The 21,339-nt window shown below is 36.2% G+C and overlaps 1 protein-coding gene across 3 annotated transcripts in view; it reads left to right on the top strand.

Moving 5' to 3' along the window:
• LOC121296546 (zinc finger protein 536-like) overlaps positions 1 to 21,339 on the top strand; it is a 138,285-nt gene that overhangs the window by 67,268 nt on the left and 49,678 nt on the right. The gene's annotated exons all lie outside the window — the stretch shown is intronic.

Below are 21,339 nucleotides of genomic sequence, written 5' to 3'. Positions count from 1 at the left end.
CAACACTGAATCTGGTGTGGCAGGGTAATAATAATAATAATAATAATAATAATAATAATAATAATAATAATAATAACCTTTATTTTTATATAGCACCTTTAATAGTGGACCACCATCACAAAAAGCTTTACAGGATACGAGACTAGGGTGTGTGAGCTATGCATCAGCTGCAGAGTCACTTAAAACAACGTCTCACCCGAAAGATGGAGCACAAGGAGGTTAAGTGACTTGCTAAGGGTCACACAGTGAGTCAGTGGCTGAGCTGGAATTTGAACCGGGGACCTCCTGGTTACAAGCCTGTATACATTTTTTTTTAACTCACTGATTTGTTACATATGATTAAAATGTGTGTGTGTGAAGTAAACTTACACTTCTCCATTGTGACCCATGTCATTAGTAAGAGCTGTAGTCATCTTTGCTGTCCTTTATTATTGGCTTTTTATCTATAAACAGCCATGGTGAGAAAAGCAGATAGTACATAGATAACCATTTCCATAGACCGTGTTTTCTTCATGAACTAACCTTCTATATCTTGACCTGGCTATGGTCAGAAGCTGTGAGAGAATCTGGAACAGGACCAGCTTGCCTTAAAAGCCAAGGTCTGCCTGCTTAGCAGCCAGTTCTCACTTTAGAGATTCAAGCTACAGTAGCTGCATTTATTTCTCTATCTTTAAGTCACCCATGCAGTCACATGTCTTCACCTGTGTAATTGTTGGTATGGCTATATCTGCTTCTTTACACACGCCTATTGACTTGTCAGTGATATAAATAGATGTTCATTAAGAGAGGAATGCAGTATCAGATGCACTGCTCCCCCTCTCTGCTCCCCCTCTCCCCCTACTCCCCATGCCGAAGGACTATGACAATGTTCAGTAAGGCTCAGGCAAAATTCAATTCCGGGAGAAGAAAGAGAACCTACCAGTACAGAATTTGTTAAGCAAAATAGTTCAAATCCATGCTGTGCATTCCACACATTCTCATGATGCTTAATGCCTCTGTTCAAATACCCACGAAACACTCTGTTCACATTCAAAGTCACAGCCTACTTTACAGTATAGTACAGAAGGAATTTGATTTAAGTTTAATAATAGTAAACAGGATAGAATTGATTAAGCATAAAACATTCTAGACATAGTACTACAGTATTAGCAGATTAGAGGTGTATTTACTGGGAAGTGTAGAGGCTGCTGCTATGACTATAGAACTTTTAAAGGTAACTTCTTCATTCCTCAGGGTAGCACTGTGCAGCTAAGCACCATGCTTATTAATTGGGTCATGACTGTGGTAATCAATTGGTTTAAGCTAAACAAGACACTAATGGAATATACAAATATAAAGCAAGTTTAAAAAAAAAAAAAAATCTGACTGCATTTGCAGAGTAAAATATGCTTTTCAGTTGTCAAGGAAAAAAAAAATTAAGCAACTTCATCTTTAATAAGAACATTTTTATGTATGCATATTTAACAACTAGTTATGTTTGTGTTCTATGTAGTGCATTGATTTTGAACAAAGTATTGAACTTCGAAGGGATTTGTGGTACAAGAGATTGAAGTAAGCCACATAAATTAATTTTACAAGCATGTTTTAAAAAACTGTCAAAATACAGTGGAAATATATATATATATAGGACTATCCAGCTTAAAATCTGTATTTTAAAGTGCTTCATTAGTTTCTTAGGTAGATTTTTTTTTTCAGTGGTCATAAAATAGATTGATAGTGCTACAGAGACAGAATCTCTCTATATGTATTCACAGTTCAGGTAGCGAGGACTGATGGGCAACACGCCAGATATCCCCACACTGTTCTACTAATGTGCCTTAAAGTTGACCTTGAGGGCTCACCCTCTGCTGGGGGAAAAGGCAAGCCTAGTCTCTTAGCTTAATTCATTCTCAGAGCAAAGACTACAAATCATGCAGAATTAAGGGGCGTTATGGAGATTGGTGCTTATGAGGCTAAATAAATTCACCCCGTTCTGCATTACAGTCGTTATTTAGGGGAATAGTTTCTGTATCCGTGGCACAGACTTAAGATAAGAGGTGAATCCGTTATATTTTACTAAATATAATCAGCTTCTGCACAGCATTTCTCATGTTACCTAATCCCTGGTCTTAACGAACAGCATCGAACGTGTTTTTTAAAAATAATTTAGTAATCTAATGGATTAGCCACCAGGTAGCACTATACGCTAAGGAAATTCCTATTAGACTCAAGGGCAAAAAATAAGACTTTTAAAAGGGTTTTTTGCCACAACTTCCAATTTGTGTAATAGAGGTTAAAAAAAGGTAACTTCAAATAAATGCTGTTTATTTTTCTTTTCTTATTTCAAAGAGAAAGCTGATTTAGTTTGCATGTCTGTTGTATAAATAACCTGCTACCACCGTGACTGAGTTAAACTGAACTTACCATAATGATCAATAATATCTTGGCTGTGAAAAACAAAGGTCAAGGTTACACACTATTATTTCTCAAGGTTTGTTTTTTTTTTTTGGGGGGGGGGGGGGGGGGGGGCTCTTAAAGGTGAAGCTGCTATTGTTTCAAATTGTCATTTAAGGATGATAACGTGCTAATATTAATATATCTTTAATATATTTGTTTTTTTCAATGCGCATTTCAAACACTCTTCTTCTTTGCTACATTTTGTTTTGTTTTGTTTCTTTTTTCAAAATTGGTTCGCCATTGGTTCTCTTCAATGAATTCAGCTTGCTAAACAAGGGTTCCCAACTTGATAGTATTTCTGAATTCATTATGAAGCCTTTTCAGCAGTATTTCTCAGAACAGATCTGAGAATGATGCTTACAATGAATGTCAGAAGAAAAGCCATTGTAACCTGGTGTAATATTTTGTAAAGGGGTATTGAGAACTGAAGAGCTATTTAAAACGTCTTGCTCAGTCTGAACAGAGGAGCGAGGTCAACTTTGCAATCAAACAGTTACGGCAAAAGATGTGTGACAGTCACTGGCAGGGGGAAGCTTGGTATGCAGCTGTTTGTAGTGCGAGTAAAAGGATGTTTGAATCAGTGAACATGTGAAAATGACATCAGTGAACCAGAAAATGTGTTTGTGCTGCATCTGTCCTGACTTGCTGGGAACACAACTTAAGATCAACTGCTGCAACCAGGGCCTTTGACTCACTGAGAGCCTGTCTCCAAACAGCACTAAAACAGAGCACTGTGATTCCTCCATTGTGATTTCTCCTGCACTGTTGTTGAACACATCTTCTGATTGGCCTTAATAATTGAAGATTTGAAGCGCTTTAAATGTCAAGGATGATATCTTGATTGTACACGCTAGGACATTGAAAACAGAAAAAAAAAAAACATCCAATTTCCATTTCCATTACCTTTTTTTTTTTTTTATATATATATTTTTATATATTTATAGATTTTTTTTTTTAACTCCGCCCAAGCATTTTTTATATGGGGAGGAAAGTTGCTATTTCTGTAACTAGACCCTGTTAAAAATGTTGTGATTTCAATCTAATTCCAAATGCCAACATTTCATATGTAACACACCCAGTTAGATTCTCAGTCCTATTGACTCCAAATCGTCATGTTTATTTAAATAAAATTTTTATTTTTTTTAGTGACATTTATTTTAGATTCTTTGAGTAGTGAAAAGTTGCTTCTTACTCATTTTTGTATCATAATTGGTGCTTTCTATAGTTTAAAATTCACAGCAGTGTCACTGGTGTTGTATTTCGTGGAATGTGCAAGGACAGCTTTCAGTTCTAGTACGTCAGATGCATTTTCACCATTTAGGTCTTGCAAAACAAATACAATGTGTAGCCCATACTGATCTTGGACATCAGTCGACTCGTCAGTGACTAAGGACAAGCAACCAGACTGTTTTACCAATTCCATAATCTCCTGCTTGTGATACTCGTCAACTTTTGGTAAGTATTCATGTCTCAGCGGGGCTGATGAAGGAATCACTCTACTCTATCACATTTTCTACACTGGGTCTGAAGAATTTACGTTACTCTTGATTGTCCAGTTTGTCAAGAGGGATCAAACAAGCTCCTCTGTCAGGTCAAAAATGTATGTGTTTCGTGATTCACGGTTTTCAGTGGACTTTTGGAACATGGAAGTCACCATTTTTTGTTTCTTTGCAAGTAAAGCAGTCGCAGTTCTGCTCTGTGTTTCCGGCTTTCTCTTTCGGTGAATACTTGAATCTAAATGCCTGTCAACAGCCAGTTCTCTGTAGTGACGTTGCGGGACGTACAGAAGAGCTTCCCTCCATCGCTGCGTAACACTCCCGTTGTTTACTGCTTTACATGATCTATTGCAGACACATTTTATCCTTTTTAGAGACATCCATTTTCTTGTTTACAGTGTGTAGTATTTTAATTTCCACCAAGATTGCATTTATTCACATGACATAATCTCTGCACAGCACTATGTGCATGATGAATAGTGCACGCAGATACACAGCAGAGCTGTACAGTTTCGTTAATGTGATTTTTTTTTTGTTTTGTTTATGAGACACGAATAATAATGATGAAATAATTTATTTTTATTTCTTAAGAATATTGTAAAAATCGCGGTTTTGGGGCTAATTTCACGATTTCCATGCGATTTACACAGTGCCTTACACATAATGTCTTGCATTTGAAAATGTTATGTTTTGGAATTGGGGTATAATCACAATATACTTACTAAAAGTCATGATATTATTCAAGATTTACTGTAAGAAACAAAAACACATTAAAAAAAGGTATTCTTTAGCACCAGTCTGCAAGTAAAAATAATAACCTTCATTGTAACAATTTTGGCAATAATATAGTTGATTGCCCTGTAGGACTGGGAGCCAGCAGCTCACTTGGATGGAAGTAGGCCACGGATAGCTTAAAAAAGGTGCTGAATTTGGAAATCATTGTGACTGGTTACTGGTATTTGATAATCTGGGAACCAGCATAATGTGGCATGTGAACTCTGTGAGCTGTCTAGTCAGCCTTTTCTGTCAACTTTGTAACAAGGGCAATCTTAACCGTATGTTTCTCGACAACTAATTGGGAGGAAATCTGTTTAAATTATGCCAATGTCTCCCTTATAATTATCTCTCATTACAGGTTTTTTGAATCTGAAAACCTGATTTTACTAAGCTGTGATTTACACACACCTTTGAAACTTTCCCTTCAAATTGTCATTTTTTGTCATGAGATTGCTAAGGATTTTTTTTTAAATAAAAAAATAAAAAAATAAAATCTATTAATAACGTTTATTATAGAACCATTTAACTTAGGACCAGACGTGTGCTAATGGTCAATACAAATTTAGTGATTGGCTTGTCAGAGTCTGTAAATCAGTGCAGAAGTAAGATGAATAACACCTCAGTAAAGCTAAATTGACAAGGTCAGAATTACATTTCAAGTAAGCTAAAACCCAAGGATGTCCCATTTTATTTGAATCAGAAAGTTGACAAACTTGCATTTAGAATAAACATTCACATTTTCTAGCACAGTTCAATTAATTTAGCCACTGCATGTGTTAAGTTGTTTGAATCAAAGATAAGCACATGCCTCTTAAATTGTTTGTAACTAGTGTAATAATTTTATGAACCTTACCTGTTGTGCACTTCCATTTGTTATATATATCTCAGTTTGTTAGAAAAATATCTGGTGCTACACAAAAACTCTGTTTGCAAACTATATTGTCAGATAGTGTTGCACTTCCTTGAAAATTGACCCCACCCCTTGGCTTCTTCCCTGCCATTAACCAACCAGTTGCTTCCCTGACTGACTGGAATGCTTTCCACTATAAGACACTGCTGAGGTAAAATGGTCCAGGTGCAAGTGTAACAGATTTCCTGAGAGCACTAAGGCATGGAAACTGATAGCTTTCTTTAACCTAATGTAGTATCAGATATCATGTTTTAGAATTAGAATACAATTTGTGCTAGTACATGTGTTTCTTTCATAACTGCCCATTTTAGACATATATGTTGAAGTGCAAAATAAGGGGATTAGTTTGTTAGCTACAATTTATGTCAGTTTTTCTTTTTGCATATACTTGGTGCGACTCATGTATTCTTAAATGCTATTTAAATAAATTAAGCTTAAATGACTTGAGACTGTTTGACCAACTTAAATTGTTGGATGATTGAGGTTGTGCCCATGAGAAAGAGCAATTGAATACATTGACCTTTGGTTCATTAAATATGGAAGACCAGCCACATGATACCATGACATAAGAATTGCTTAACACAAGGGACTGTGTTGGTCCTGGAATGAAACAATGAAAAAAAAAAAAGTACCATTGTATATGTTTTTAGTAAAATTTCAACAATTCACTGTATCTAGAATAACATTAAATCAGCTGTTGTAGTCATCTAAGCTGCAGTAGGCAGAGGCACATTCATTACTCAGCTATGCACTTCCATTCCATACTTGTGTCTAACCCCATTGACAGACTACATAAAAACAGCTTTTGTGCAAGCATCAGAGCTTTGACATGAGGCAGATAATGACATGAAAAGTTTGCTTCAGTTTTAGCGATAGTCATCTCTTAATCAAAGAGCAAAAAAATGAGGAAAAAATGTTAAGTCCAAGGATTAAGATCTCCATTTTTTTGCTTGTGCATTCCAATTGTTCTTAAATATTTGGCAATGTCAATTAGTAACTGAGCAGAGCTAGCTGATGAACACAATTTTCCACTAGACTGAGCACCCTATTGTTGTCGAGCTAACAGCAGATTTCTGAGGTCATTATCATTCCCTGTTAGCTCTGCCCAGCTGCTCCACTCTGCTCTAGCCAAACTATACACCGAGGCTCAGGATAGCAAGCAGCAACAGGGGGCTGAGAAGGGAGGAGTCAGAAGCTGGCTTGAGAGAGAGAGAGAGAGAGAGAGAGAGAGAGAGAGAGAGAGAGAGAGAGAGAGAGAGAGAGAAATCATTACTGTTGGGCAGCAGGAAACAGAAAGTAAAAACTTTCTAAGATATTGGAACAGGAAAGGCTGCTTTCTAGGCTGACTTCCTGCTTGCCCAGCCAACCATTTCCCCTGAAGAACCTTTTGCGAGCTGGGAAGATACAGGCTAGCTCAGTAGACGACAGCAATTTGCAGTTCTGTAATTTCCACCACAAAAAAAGATTTTGTGGTGGTGGTGGTGGGGGTGTAAGGGCACAATGTTAAGTGATTTACAGTATGAGATTAGCCTCTGTCCAGCTCTACTTTCTATATAAACTGTAATCTACTGTAACAGTTGCTTCAGAAAGCCACTACAGATATTAGAAGAAAACAATCCTCCCCTTAAAGGTGTGATTGGTTACCTTTGACCTCATGCAATGTTTATTAAACACCACTCTTGAAGTTATGCATGGTCAATATGAGAGAAAAAGCTCAACTAATTACTGACAGTCCCTTTTCAATGAACATTAGAACGCCTTTGATCTTACGAGGAAATTCTCCCTAAACTTTTAAGCTTCTAGAATTTAGTCTGTAGACATATTCCTTTTGTTTTTTGTCCTTATTATTTTGTGCATCAGATCCAGTTTTTTCAAGCCATCAGTCTTTACAAATTTCTCTTCAGCACCATCTACATCATATTGGTAACATATACTTTTTTATTTTATATATATCTCTGCCTTAGCGATTTCTTGTTGAATCTTGTTATACAGTACCTGTATGTACAGTGCTTACAATTTTTTAGCCCAGTCTAAGTATCACGACCGGCTTCTTGTTAAAGCAATCTCTTCCCCTGCTAGTATTTATTGTAGTATCAAGTTTTAGGATTAGTCAAATCTGTTTTCCTCTTTCAGTAAACAAGCTACTTTTCTTACTGTAATCACCCTCCTTCTGAGCAGCTCAGGAGCAAGACCACTCTGTCTCTCACAGTCCTTTTTAAAATGTGAACACTGAAGATCCCAATCCATTAAGAGAGAGGTTTCTTCACAAAGCTCTGCAAGCTCGCCTCTAAACTGTCAGGACCACCTTCTCATGAAGTGAGCAGTTCACCCTCAAAGCCCAACCCATTATTAGCTTCTCTTTTAGCCAAGTGTCGATATGAAACCCCCAATGCTTCCTCAGATGAAACCCTACTGCTCTCCACCTTTCATTACTTTAATATAATATGCAATGCTTTCAGATATTAGAAAATATTTCACTTTTAACCTACATAGAGTTTGCATGGTCAAGAAAATTAAATGCAAAAGAGCAATCTCTATTGAATTTTCAAAGATGTGAAATTTTCTCCTTGTAAAAGCTCCTTGATGTGTATCATCATCGAGGATGTTTTATAAGGAAAAAAAAAATCACATCTTGCTTTAAAAAAAACCACACACACACACACACATATATATCGTTGATGTGGTAAACTTACTTTCTAATCACCATGTAAAACTCTCTTACGTGGACTTGCCAGCTGTACATTTTAATATGCTCCCAGAGCTGTTTTTCCTTCACCTTTATATTTTCAAAAGCTATAAGTCTAAACCCACTTGCCTACCTGTAGAAAGTTAGGATTACTTGTGAGCAGCATCAAAGCACTGCTGGCTTCATGCAGCTGCCAACCATCTTGTCCTCTGTTATTAGACATCCAGCTGTCAGAAAAACAGAAGGAAAAAGAGGGAGGAAATCTCTCAAGAGCCATATGGTACAAAGCTGCTGTTTGTTCAGCGCTGCCCAGTAACACAACTGATGTTCTACTGTAATGCATTATCTGTCCCTTTGTGTAGGTATCACATGTACTGTATATAGAGAGCATGTGTTTTAGCAGACATGACTGACTTTGTACAGTACATGTAAAATTTTGTTCTGATTGCCTTTATTTCTAACATGTAACAATGAATCGATTAAAAACGTATCCTTTTTTTTCACTTCATCTGTCCGTGCCTGGTTTCCCAGCAAACTGATTAAATGTAAGGGCGTAAACAAGCGACAGTAATGTTGTTATCAATATTCTGTTAATCTGCCCAAACCTATGCAGGTAGTCTGTTACCTTAATATAAATCATATTTGTTGGGCTCTAGCCTTTGTCGACATAGTGACCTATAGTTTATTTATTTTGCTTTAAGCCTATTACAAAATCAATAAACAATTTTTTGTAGCTGTTTTATTTTTCTCCTCTGTGTAGCCCCCTGAGTCCTGCACCATGCCTCTCCAGCAACACCCCTATTGTTTCTGGAGAATGGACTGACCCTATTCCTCCCTATGCCAGTACTTGTCAGTGCCCCCTTCCAGCTTGGTCAAGGAAGCCACTTCTTTAGTTCACTTTTAGTTTACTGTTTTAAAACCAAAAGTTTGTGAGTTCAGAACTTGAGATACAGTTCTTTCTAGGCTGCAGTACCCTTTACATTATGCTACTGTGGTTATTTGTTTAATAACTTTGCCTGTAACTGTTCAGACATTATATTTGTAGTTTTTATGTTTGTAAAACTAGCATAGTAATTTTTTTGACCAGATACCAACTATCTCTGGTCAATACAACATCACAATAAACTCTCTAGTTTAAACCTGTACTGGCAATTACTGAAATTCCATTTACCACACATTTTGCGCTGCCTCGGGAAAAGCTTGAAACTGGCTTTTCATGCTGCCATTGAGTTGTCTTGTGAAGCACCTGCCTCCTCCCTTGAGTCATGTTTGCAATGCTGTCTGTCTTGCTTTACTACTGCTCTGGAGTCTAACAGAGAACACTTGCATGTTGTTTCCCTAAATCCTGGGGGACAGCCATTGACCTCCGCTTTGAGGACAATGACCCCCTTGACTGCGAGGATTAAGCCATGAAACCTTTGTGGATTAATTAGGTTTAGAGTACAATTCATTTGGCTGTATTGGAATGCAAAACTTGGATGAGTTGCAGTTCAGGTTACAATAGTCCTTTTAATACTTACAAATCATAAGTCAATATTTAGATACCTGCACATATATGGGTATTGGTTTGTATATTTGGAGTACATTTTCTGTTACCAGCAATAAAATTCCAGTGTTAAGCTGGGTTATGTCAACAACCCCACAAGATGCATAACATGACACAACCCAATGAGATGGTGTTGTAGGGAGAATTACATTGTTATTGATGCCTTGGTAGCATAGCAGTTGTTACAGACTTGCGTGTGTCATACAAAACAGATTGGCTTACTTCTGTTGTTTTTAGTTGGAAATATGTGTTGTTAACTTTCTAATTCTTTGCAAAATGAGCTGTCACCACAGGTTTACAATACAGTTTTCTTTATGAAAAAGCTGTGCACTCATCCTTTTGTTGTATAATGCCTGTTCATGTGAACAACATGCTTCCAACTGGAATACATTCATTTACAATAGGCATTTGTGTCATGCAATTGAGCAATCCCCACACTCTCGTGATGCTCTTCCTTGCTCTACAGTTTATTAAAGCTGCCTGCAACACAGCATTTGAATGAATTGTTCCGGTTTTCTAAGGTTTATTTTAAACCACAGAGCTGGATTTTCAGAGTATTCGTAATTTACCTTCCCAACTGAAATATGACACAAACATACTTTCAGATTTAATTCACAAGCAATTCTCAAACTTCTTTGGTAATGGTTACAAAAGTCATATCCAGCTTTTGCAAATGAAGGTATGCAAGCATATTGTAATAATTGTATGGCTCTGCAACTGCTATTTTTCATAATTACCATGCCAGTAAATTCCAGTCATCGTTTGAATTTACTGTATATGTTTATCCACTGCCTTTTTATATCCTAATTAATGTTATGTAATCTTTAAAAATGCTTTGCGTCAGTTCTTGGCACGGCATTATCCTGAATTTCCTAATGAAGTTTTGCTGCTCACACAAAGCTAATTATATGCTAATGTGCTGGTCTGGGATAACAACCTCTCAATGAGCCTTCGGTCAAAAGAAGAGTGTGAACTAGACAAAGAACCTTTGCAAGGCAGCTTGGATACCAGCACGCAGGTTTTTACTGTACAGCACATTGGACTGTGATTCAAGGGGACCACAATAGCAACGCTTGAACCATGTTTAGTGTAAGGGTCTTCTCGGGGTTAACTCTTACTTGTCCAGCTAGCTCAAATAACAGTCACTCAGAGACAAAGTGCTTTCTCAGTTGAATTGGTTTATTTGCAAGAGGCAAAGGTGCTCTTCCTAAGGACCTCAGGTATATCCTCACCTGTGCATTACCTGCCAAAAATGTGGAGCTCCCAGAAACCTATAGGGTAACAGCTCTATACAATGGAGCTTTCACACATTCACTTTAAATGATCTAATCCAGTATGTACAGTGCTTGTACAAGGTACTCACACTGTATTTAACATTTTCTAATCCACAGTTGCATCATCACTTGGTTGCATTTGCAAACACATTGTATATATGGACTAATTCTCTCCTAAATTGGTTTAAGGAGTCCTGTGATTAAATTGAGGATAAGTAGCCATACATGCAAAAGTTATCAAACATGAAAGGGATAAAGTAATTTCAGGTACTTGAAGTTCATACACAGCACAGTTTAGTTCATAGCAGTATAGTGCATATTGTACTAACAGATAAGCACCACTTCTGATACTGTATATACACTGTACTTATTGGAAAGTGATACATAACTTTCCCAGGAAGCCTTTCAATAATATCTAGTAGATCAGTTTAATTTTCTGAACATACATTTTCTGAGCAAGGTGCATGTTACATTGCTCTATACAGTAGTTTGATTTGCAAACATGGTTTAGAAGCTGAAGGAATTCCCTTCCCGATAATGCAATTCATCTTCCTTAAGTCCTTGCCAAGCATACAGAAGAAGCAGTCTCTTCTTCACAACTTACAAACTATCCCTGCATGAGTGCAAGTTTCCCAGTGTAATTGCTTACTTTGCTTTTGACATTGTGAACTAAATGAATTTGTTAGTAAAAAAAATACTCCTGGTACTATAACTTTACAAGCTTAGCATGTCATTCTAGATACGTTTAAATAATTATGTGTAAAAAATGTAATTCTAGTGTAAACAATATATTATCTGAGCAAAACGGAACACCAGTATTTAGACTTTAAATTTGTTTTTTTATATACCAATAATTTTTTATATACCAATAATTAGGGGCTGGGTGGAACAGCATAGTTGTCCTTGTATAAGGACTTTTCCCATTTGGGACCTGGGTTTAACTCCCACATCAAGAGCCTAAAGGCTGCTGGGATGTGTGTTGCTCAAGATGCATCCTGGTAGTCCAGTCAAGCTCTTTGTGAAAGGAAAGCCACCTCATGACATCACCTGGGATGCCCGCTCATTGACATCTCCTTCAGCAGTGCCATATCTGCTACTGCTAGACCCAGGCACAGTGAAGAGAGTATGGCAGTGTTAGATGAAGCCAGGCAGGGGGGTTGTATAAAGGAAGCAGGGGTTTTAAGGACAGGGTAGCGACAAAGAAATCCTAATCTGTTGCTGTCATTTTTAATTTCTGTCTAGTGAACAACACAGAATATTTTTTTAAAAGGAAGAAACAGTTTCCCTGTATGTTGTAAATCTTATAAACATGATGATTATAAGCATGAATGCTGTTCCAGTTCTTCTTAAAAACAAGTTCCGGTGTCTGTAGTGCTTAATCAAAGCACATAATGATGATATTCGAACAAATCTAATCATTTTCTGTATGTGAATACCTTATGAAGCTGATATTTTCAGCCTGTGTGAGCCATGGCATAGTCACTCCGGAAAGGGTGGTGTTTATATATAGTTTCAAACTACTAACCCAGAGTCTTATCTGATCCCTGCTCTGATTTCACATTGTCTGTCTAAGGCAACTTATTTTTTTGCTATTTTCAGAACCTTCTACATCCTTACTTCTACGGGGTCGGTCCAAATATTACCAATCCAGACATTTTGCTTACTTTTTTAGACATACAAACACCTAAGAGGCTATTACACAGCTAGATATATTGGTTGGCACAAACCCCCTTCTTTTAATGATTAAATGCCAGCTCTAGTTACATTCGCCCCTGTTGAGATCAGTTCAGTGAATGACTGAAAGTCATTTTGGAATGATGTCCAAAACACCCAACCAAGACACATTTAGCTTCAAGATGTAGGCCCAGCAAACATTTTTCTTTCTTTTTTCTATCTTTCATCTTCCTGCTGTATTTGTTTGTTTACTTAGAGATCTTTAACGGGCTGAATGAATACAGAAAGCAACAGTAAAAGAGTTTACTTTTATTTTTCAAAGGGATTAAAAGAGCAGTTTAATGCAGTATTTTTGAGGCCTGTATTGTAGTCATGCTTGGCCATGAAATCTTAGCTTTTCTAGTATCCAGATACTGTGTTTATATGGTTTTAACATTCAGGGAATACTTATTGCTTTTGACAGTCAGATTGGTAATGAATAGAAATAAATTAACTTTTAATCCTGTAATTATTGGGTAATATTTAAAGTGCCTAGAGTATTATTACCAGGCTAATTTATATGTATTCTTCCCTTTACCCAAGGGTACAAAATTTAAATATATAAAAACTGGTGCATAAATATTGTGATGTGGCACTTTCAGTGACTCATTTTGACCATTTATTTTTAATATGGACCATTTAATTTTGGGTGATATATTACCCTTAGAAAAATACCCTTGTCTATGTTACTCAGTATAGGTTCATGAGATGTACAGAGTGAGTGTGTAATTGGTAGGAAACAACAATAGAAAAATAGATATTGGGTCATGATGTGGCATCTTCTTTGCCCTTCAATGCATCTTCTAAGATTTCTGTAACTGTTCTCTGATTAGTCAGATAACCCCAAACTGAAGTGCTGTAACAGAGATTGATCCTTCCAGCCTAATCTTGTTAAATTCATTGTTTTAAAAATACCAGCGACCATGTACAGAATCCCAACGCAGTTAATAAACCAGGTCTGCCGCTCCCACCTTCCACACAAGCTGTTTGTTTTCAAAGAAGAATTGGCTCAAATCCTAAGTATCACGTATCTGACCATATTTCAAGCTGAAATTAAGTATGCAAAAACCATTCCTTTAAAGGTCAGACATTAGTGCTGGTAAAAATTGATCTGTGGATTTATGAATTTAGCTTCTGTTAGACCTCTTTTGTAATAGAAGATTCAGTCAGAAGCTTAACATTGCTTTGTTTTCCTTTGACAACATATCCACGAGACCACTGCAGCTGTTCCTGTACTCACAATGGCAGATTAATTAACACAATCATATGCTGTTGGCTTCTGCTCAATATGCAGGTCTGCAGTGGGATAGATAGGTAAATCCTATACATGCATTTGAGACGGAGGCTATGATGGTTTCATAACTAGATATGTATTTGGTTTTTGACTGGTCAGCTCCAAACGAGGTCTAATTAACTGAAGTATTTTGAAGTACATATTTCAGAGGACACATCTAAATATTTTCTTCCACCAGCTTGTTTTAGAACAGACAATGTTACAGGCTTTTTGCCTAATTGAGATTCCAAAGACCAATCTAGTTTCTTAGTTAGTTCTCTGACATTATAAACTGTCTGGCATTCTGGTGTGCTTGCAGATACACCTTTGCATAAATGGCAAGCTACAAAATTATTATGTTAAAAAATAAAAATAAAAATAAAAAATGTATACAGTTACCCATCACTTTATTCGGGAGAAGTAAAAATATCCCGAATAAACGTCTGTCCCAATTAAACGAGAGGCATTTGAGACGACCTTGTCACACTTTCTTGTTTCTAAATGAAAAGATAAAGAATGAAATCACATCACACTATTAGGTACATAATTTATAATACAAGTCATTTTTTTTTTATTCCTAAACAATTAACTGTTAATTATTTTTAACGTAAAATGAAAAAGAATGAAACCAGCCTGAGAAACCACAGAGGACCAGCTCCTTCAACAGTTCAACATGGTTTATGTAATTTACACAAGTCACAGCACAATCACGTACTCACTGCACTGTGCTCTGAAAAGCCTTTCACTATTTGAAAATACTGTATCCCAGTTAAACAAAGTGAAGTCCCAATTAAACGACATAAATAGCATTGAGAAGAACCATCTCCTATAGTTGTCTCCCATTTAAACAGAAATACCGATGATCAATATCCTGATTAGGCGGCGTCGACTGTATTAATAATTTCGGACTGTTGAACGTTTGTTTTAAAATTAAACCAAAGTTTTACATTTTTTATGTTTGTTTCCATTGATATCAGCCCTGGAGCACTCAGACTCATCTGGCAGAGCCCTGTGCATTATGGACAAAATAGTCATTATGTCAAAATCTCCAGGTCACATGCCCAATACCTTCCTTAAGTGGCTTGCAATGAACAGAACCTAATCAGAGTCGTTTGAACGTTGCCCAGGTTGAGTCATGTTTCAGACCCGGGTACAGCTACAGCGTTACTGATAAACTGGCTGCTCCGCCACACTCAGCTTGTTTGTGGTATTATGACTCTTGACTGATGCCTTTCTCACAGTCCTCTGCAATCCCTGTCTACCCTCTGTCACCCATTGATTCTGTGCTACAGGTTGGTCAGTATCTCTTCTGTCATCATTTGTCCCAGAAGAGAAATCGAACCAAAAACTAATCGGGCACTAACTGCCATGCCTGCCATGTTGGAAGCGTTATTTATTTTTGCTATGTTTCTTTAGATAATTTATCTCTGCTGCCCCTAATGTCCTGGTACTGAAGGTGGATTCTCAGCATTATTATCCTGCACTATTATATATAAACTTTTGCTTCACCAGTGTTCTAAACAAGGCACTTGACAACTTTGCCGAGTTGATGTGAACTGAAATGGTAAGTAATTAAGCTAGCCCTTGCAGCATTGGCCTTGTTGCCAATTGTCTGACCTTTTCATTTCACAGTGACAACACCCCCCCCCCCCCCTTCTTAAAATTGTGGGTGTAAGCAAATTAGTGACAGTAAAATGTAGTTCTGATGCTTCTAAAACCTCAGTGAAAAAAGGATTAGGACCTGCAGTTAGATTTAATGACCTATTTCCTTAACTTGTACCTATGACCCAAATCCTTCTTTTTGAATAGCTATTAGCAGAAGGTAACAGCATCGTGGGACCACACAGTGAGCCAGCAGGCATTAACAAGTTCAAATTCATCAACATGAGGAGACTGCTTTTGTTTCGTCCCTCCCTGATAGTAAGCTTAGAAGTGTTAATTACTGCTTTCTTATGAAAACAAAAATTACTGATACTTTGCTCAGTCCTTAGTCTTACATAAAAAAAATAAAACACCATAGTTTGCCAACTTAGCTTGCATTCAGTATTCATTTATGGGTAATACTTTTGCTTAAGGCTGTATTATAAATAATTAAATAATAAGATATAAGAGATATTATAAACAGTGTTATACATATATCTTTTTAAAAAATTGGTCTAACACAATACAGTGTTATAGAAAGTATTGTAAGAAACTATTTTAAGAGAAGTAGCTTTCTTTTGTAATGAACTGCTACCCCTTGTTACTAATGGCCAGCACCTTCAGTCTTTACAGATGTTTAGAAATGGACCCGTAAACTGGTTTATTGGCATTATTAGCAGTATTGTAGAGTGCTATAGTAGGTTTTCATATTGTTTGGAAAGCAACAGTTGCATAGACATTAGACAGTTAGATATACTCTTCAGAATACAGTTCTTTGCACAACATTGTATTATCTGGAGAATAAATACGTTGAAAATATATTATTAATGGTTGGTTGTTATAGAATAATACTGTAACTAAATGTATGCTTAATGTCCAAACAAAAAAAGCGTCTGTACAGTAAACGAAACTGTTATGGTAATCATTATTTATTTTATCATTTCAGTGTTCACTTTGGTAAGATAACGTATTTATATATAGATGCATAATAGTACTTTGTAGTATAATTCATTGCCCTAATATTGCAGGTATACAAATCCCAATTAATATGTAATTAGTCTTGAGATGTTGAGCTTGTGTAGATAAAACCCTCTAACTTCCATTTGTGATTCCAAAAATGCTGAACACATGCTTAAAGCCTGATAAAAATAGCTTAAGCCAGTATTATTTTGTTCACAGACAAATACAGACACATACTTTATGCAGAATGCTGCTTCAACTCAGCTTAATGACAATTAGTGAATCATTCTTACTGTTTTATTATTTTTTAGGTTCTAAACACTTCAAATGTGTTAGCTCTTTATATAAACAAAGCTCTGTTTTAAACTGTAATATCATAGTTTTTATACCCCCTTTCTTCTAACAGTATCACTTCAAAAGAAAATAGAAAAGAACCCTGTCTCTTCAGATGAAACATTTACACAGTATCTGTGTGATTTTCAATAGCCAGCCATGTACATTTCGTGGAGTTCACATTCAGTTGCACCATATGTCAGATATCTGCAACAGATAAAGGATATGACAAATAGAAGACATAAGCTTTTGTGAAAATACCAGAATAGTTATAGTTGTATAAGAAGTCTATTAATAGTTGAGTCATCAGCCATGTTCTGAAATGGCAAATTGTTAGGTCTCCAATGGGTATTATTATTCTCTGTCAATGACCTTCACAACAGATTAACATTCTTGGAGTGGTGCTGTACATGATCTTTAATAAGGACATGTGCTGTATGGGGTACAGTTCCCCCCTCCCCCTCTCCCCCCTCTCCCATTAGGGTGGTAAACTTGTATATGCATATATGGCTAAACTGTAACAAACAGTGGGCAAGAGCTGCTTTTACTAATTTTAAAATGTTATGTATTTTATGCAAATCACTGTATATGATCTTAAGAGTCATTATGCAGTATTATGACATAACTTGCATTGCATTAGGAATACCACTGCTCCTGCCTTTAAGTGACCTAAAAGACAGATAAAACAAATTGTAACCATGGTTTCAAACTTCAAATAACCATTCCCCCAATTAAACTTACCTCTACTTATAGAACAAGTATAACCTTAAGTACATGACAAAGAACTGATACCTATCGACTGCTAATCATGGATATTTTTGTTAAATAATAGCCCCTGAACCCGAGGCCTAATTACTGTATCTTGAGCCAATAAAACTTAACCAATAAAGCAACTCTTTGTTTCTAGTTTAATAATCAGTGCAGCCTTCATCTCTCCCATCCGAGTCGCCACCTTTGTTTCGAACAACTGTGATCAAGCTGAAGAATAATAAAGTTAATAAAACCTTGCTGCTCTCTTTAGCTTTTGTTTGTGTAAAGCATGAACAGACATACAAAGAAAACAAAGATGAAGTAGTTCCAAGAAACTTATGGCTCAATCCTGAATAGAAAACTATTATTCCTTATTCTGGAAAGGCTGGTAAGGTGCTTGCAGTTAATTTCAAAGTATATTAGTATTTTTTTGTTCTTTTTTTGTTTTACAAATCAAAGACTTAGCAACCTTTATTTTAACTCTGAAAAATACAGTGCATGACAGCAGATACACAACCTAGGGATTGTGGTAAAAGGAAGTTTGAATCTTGAGTATTTTTCCTGAGGTTAATGTTTTATTTATGCTATACACTATTTAAGCTTTTAGTTCAACCTAAAGTCTAAATAAATGGATGGTGTGCTTGCAAAGAAGACTTCCTCAAAAAATAAATGACCTGTGCTCTTGTTCTGTCTTTTTCATTAAGTCGACCTTTTGAATAGATGGAAATGAGTTTATGTTAAAAAAAAAAAAAATGCCGGCTATGATCAGGGGCCAAAAAACATGTATTTTTTTTTTTTTTTTTTTAAATAGGAATTGTGCCCACATAAATGCTAATAAAAATAAATGTTTCTGATTACTATCTATGCAGCACAGGTGCTTGTTTGTTGCAAGAGAGGCATGTTCATTAATTTCCAGCTATGAAAAGTGCACTGTGCCATAAATATACAATCCAAAATGTGCGACTGATAAATGAATGCACAGATTGTTAATGTACCGTTGTATGGTACTGGATTGCAGTGCTTAAAAAAAAAAACTCATGCCAAATTGGAGCTCACTGGTGGCGAAATAACCCTTTCAAGGTCTAGATTATACATGGAAAAAAAAAAATCGAAAAACGTGTCTAAAAGCCTTTCATGTCTAAGGCTAATATATTTTTTTGAGTAAGGAGAGACGAGGGGTTTCTGACCCCACATTGCGGTTTAATTATAAAATATAATATATTTACTACTATCCCTGGTATATATATATATATAAAAAAAAAGATGTTTGCAAATGGAAAATCCTGAGTAATAACATGTCACGGTTTAGTGCCCTACCACAACATTTAAGGAACATTAAAGTCACTCTGTGAGTATTAGTAATAATCTCTCTCTCTCTCTCTCTCTCTCTCTCTCTCTCTCTCTCTCTCTCTCTCTCTCTCTATATATATATATATATATATATATAGAGAGAGAGAGAGAGAGAGAGAGAGAGAGAGAGAGAGAGAGAGAGAGAGAGAGAGGTTATAAGGTATTATCTAAATACATTTAAAACATTACTAGGGTCTGATGTTTATGTTTTTCTGCAGAAAAGATTGTAATAAGGTTTGAAGCAGGAAAACATAGCTTTGCTACACACAAAGGAAAAAAATCAGCTTAAAATGGTTGTTTTTCCGAAGCTGCAAAAATTAGGGACTGTGGAACACCTGCCTTAAAATGTCGTTCTCAACATCTCCCGAATGCCATTTTGCTTAATTGACTTGGAAACGGCCCAAATGTATTGCTGAATGCAGTCTAATTAATATTAATAATAAATGCCATTATTAACATCAAAGAACATCTGGTGCTCCTGTTTACTCAGAAGTCTTATATGTAACACATTCTGTGGCTGTTTCATCTTGCAAACATTGTGCGGTAAACAGTTTTTTGCCACACAGGTCAAAACAAACCCCTGTCCAAGTACTATGTAATGCGTGATGCTCATTTAAAAAATTTGAGCCGTATAGGTTGCTGTGATACCAGTGAGGGTTAGAGGTCCCTTGTGTACACCATTCAAAAAAAATAAAATAAAAGTGCTTCTACTAGCACATTAGGGTTTTGTACAATAAATCAACCACTAAATAACTTTAATCTAAAATTTCATTAAGTAGTTCTTGTCAGGTAGTAAAAGCTGGATAATGCAGTGCTGTTTAATGATAATTGGTGTTTGGTTAATAAATTCTGCAAGTTCGAATTACTATCTAGCAGTCTATAGAATGCAAGTCTCAGCAGTGTAACTAAACCTCAAATTGATTAACTTGCATGAACCAGGCGTTCACAAAGATGGCAGCAGTCCAAATAAAAAAGAGAACAGCGCATCAGCCGGATGGTGTTATGTTGCTCTGGAGTAAGGAAATAAATCCCCCTAGGGTGCATTTTTAAAAGCTAATGCCTTTGAAATGATGTCATCACATTTTACATTTTTTTAAAGCTTTCTTTCGCATATTCTTTGTGTGTGCACAGAGAGAGGTCAGTGGATCGCAGGCCACATGACTGTAATAATGGAAAGTAGTGTGTAGTAAAACACAAATGTGTGTGTGTGTGTGTGTGTGTAATATCACAGTATCAAAACCACACAACAATTTAGCTTGGAAGTGTGATGGCAAGGGCACCATTAGGCAAGCTTTCTTTATTCCAGCAATTAATGGAAGCAGGGTGTGGCTTGATGGAGAGCTGCTTAATTGCTTCTTCAATGCCAGTTCTGTTCTATCTGTCTTTGGGGTGGTGGATAGGGAGACATTTAAAAAAAAAAAAAAAAGCCTATATTAGTGTCCATAAACAGAATAGGCAGGTATTTCAATTGCTCCCCTGTTCTACAATATGGACTAGAGGAGTCTTTAATATCAGAAGGAGAATGAAGGTTTTGATTGTGTCACTCTGCTGCTTACTCTCAGTGGCACGGTTGCAATACGCTAGACAGCCAGGGTGACTGATGTTTATCTGTTTCCCAGATGGCTTGTATGACTTTAGTAGAATTTGATCTTCATTCTTTGTTCTGCAATGTTACATTACATTTGGGTAAGAATGTAAAATAGGGGCTTACAGTTATATAATTTATTAAAAACAAGAAAATGTTCTACCTTCATAATAAAACAGAACTGTTATGTGCACAGTCCTTCACTATTATTTGGCCTATCTATAAATGCTATTCAACACAGTCATGTCTGTAGCGACTGTTAGAAATAACATTATTAAATCTATTAGATTGTTCTTTCTAATCAAAGGTTTTCCTATAGAAAGAGAGTGGGTAAGGTTATAGACAAAATACAAATACAATAGCAATTTTCTGCTATTCAGTGTTGTTAAATATTAATGATAACATGGTAGTGTGGCTTGCAGTATTTGTAACATTTAGGATGATATCCATTCATCAAATCATTTCTTCTCCCTTTTCTTTCTTTTTTTTGTAACATTATATCAAAAAGATTAAGCTCCACATGATTTAAATACTTTACCCTTCATTTTTTTATTTTATTTTATAAAATATAAAATCAATATCTCAAAAATAGTTATAGGTAGTGAGGTT

This window comes from Polyodon spathula, chromosome 21 (genome assembly GCF_017654505.1).
Source record: "Polyodon spathula isolate WHYD16114869_AA chromosome 21, ASM1765450v1, whole genome shotgun sequence".
Lineage (NCBI taxonomy): Eukaryota > Metazoa > Chordata > Actinopteri > Acipenseriformes > Polyodontidae > Polyodon > Polyodon spathula.
The sequence above is the reverse complement of the archived record's forward strand: the minus strand, read 5'-3'. Positions and strand labels throughout refer to the sequence as shown.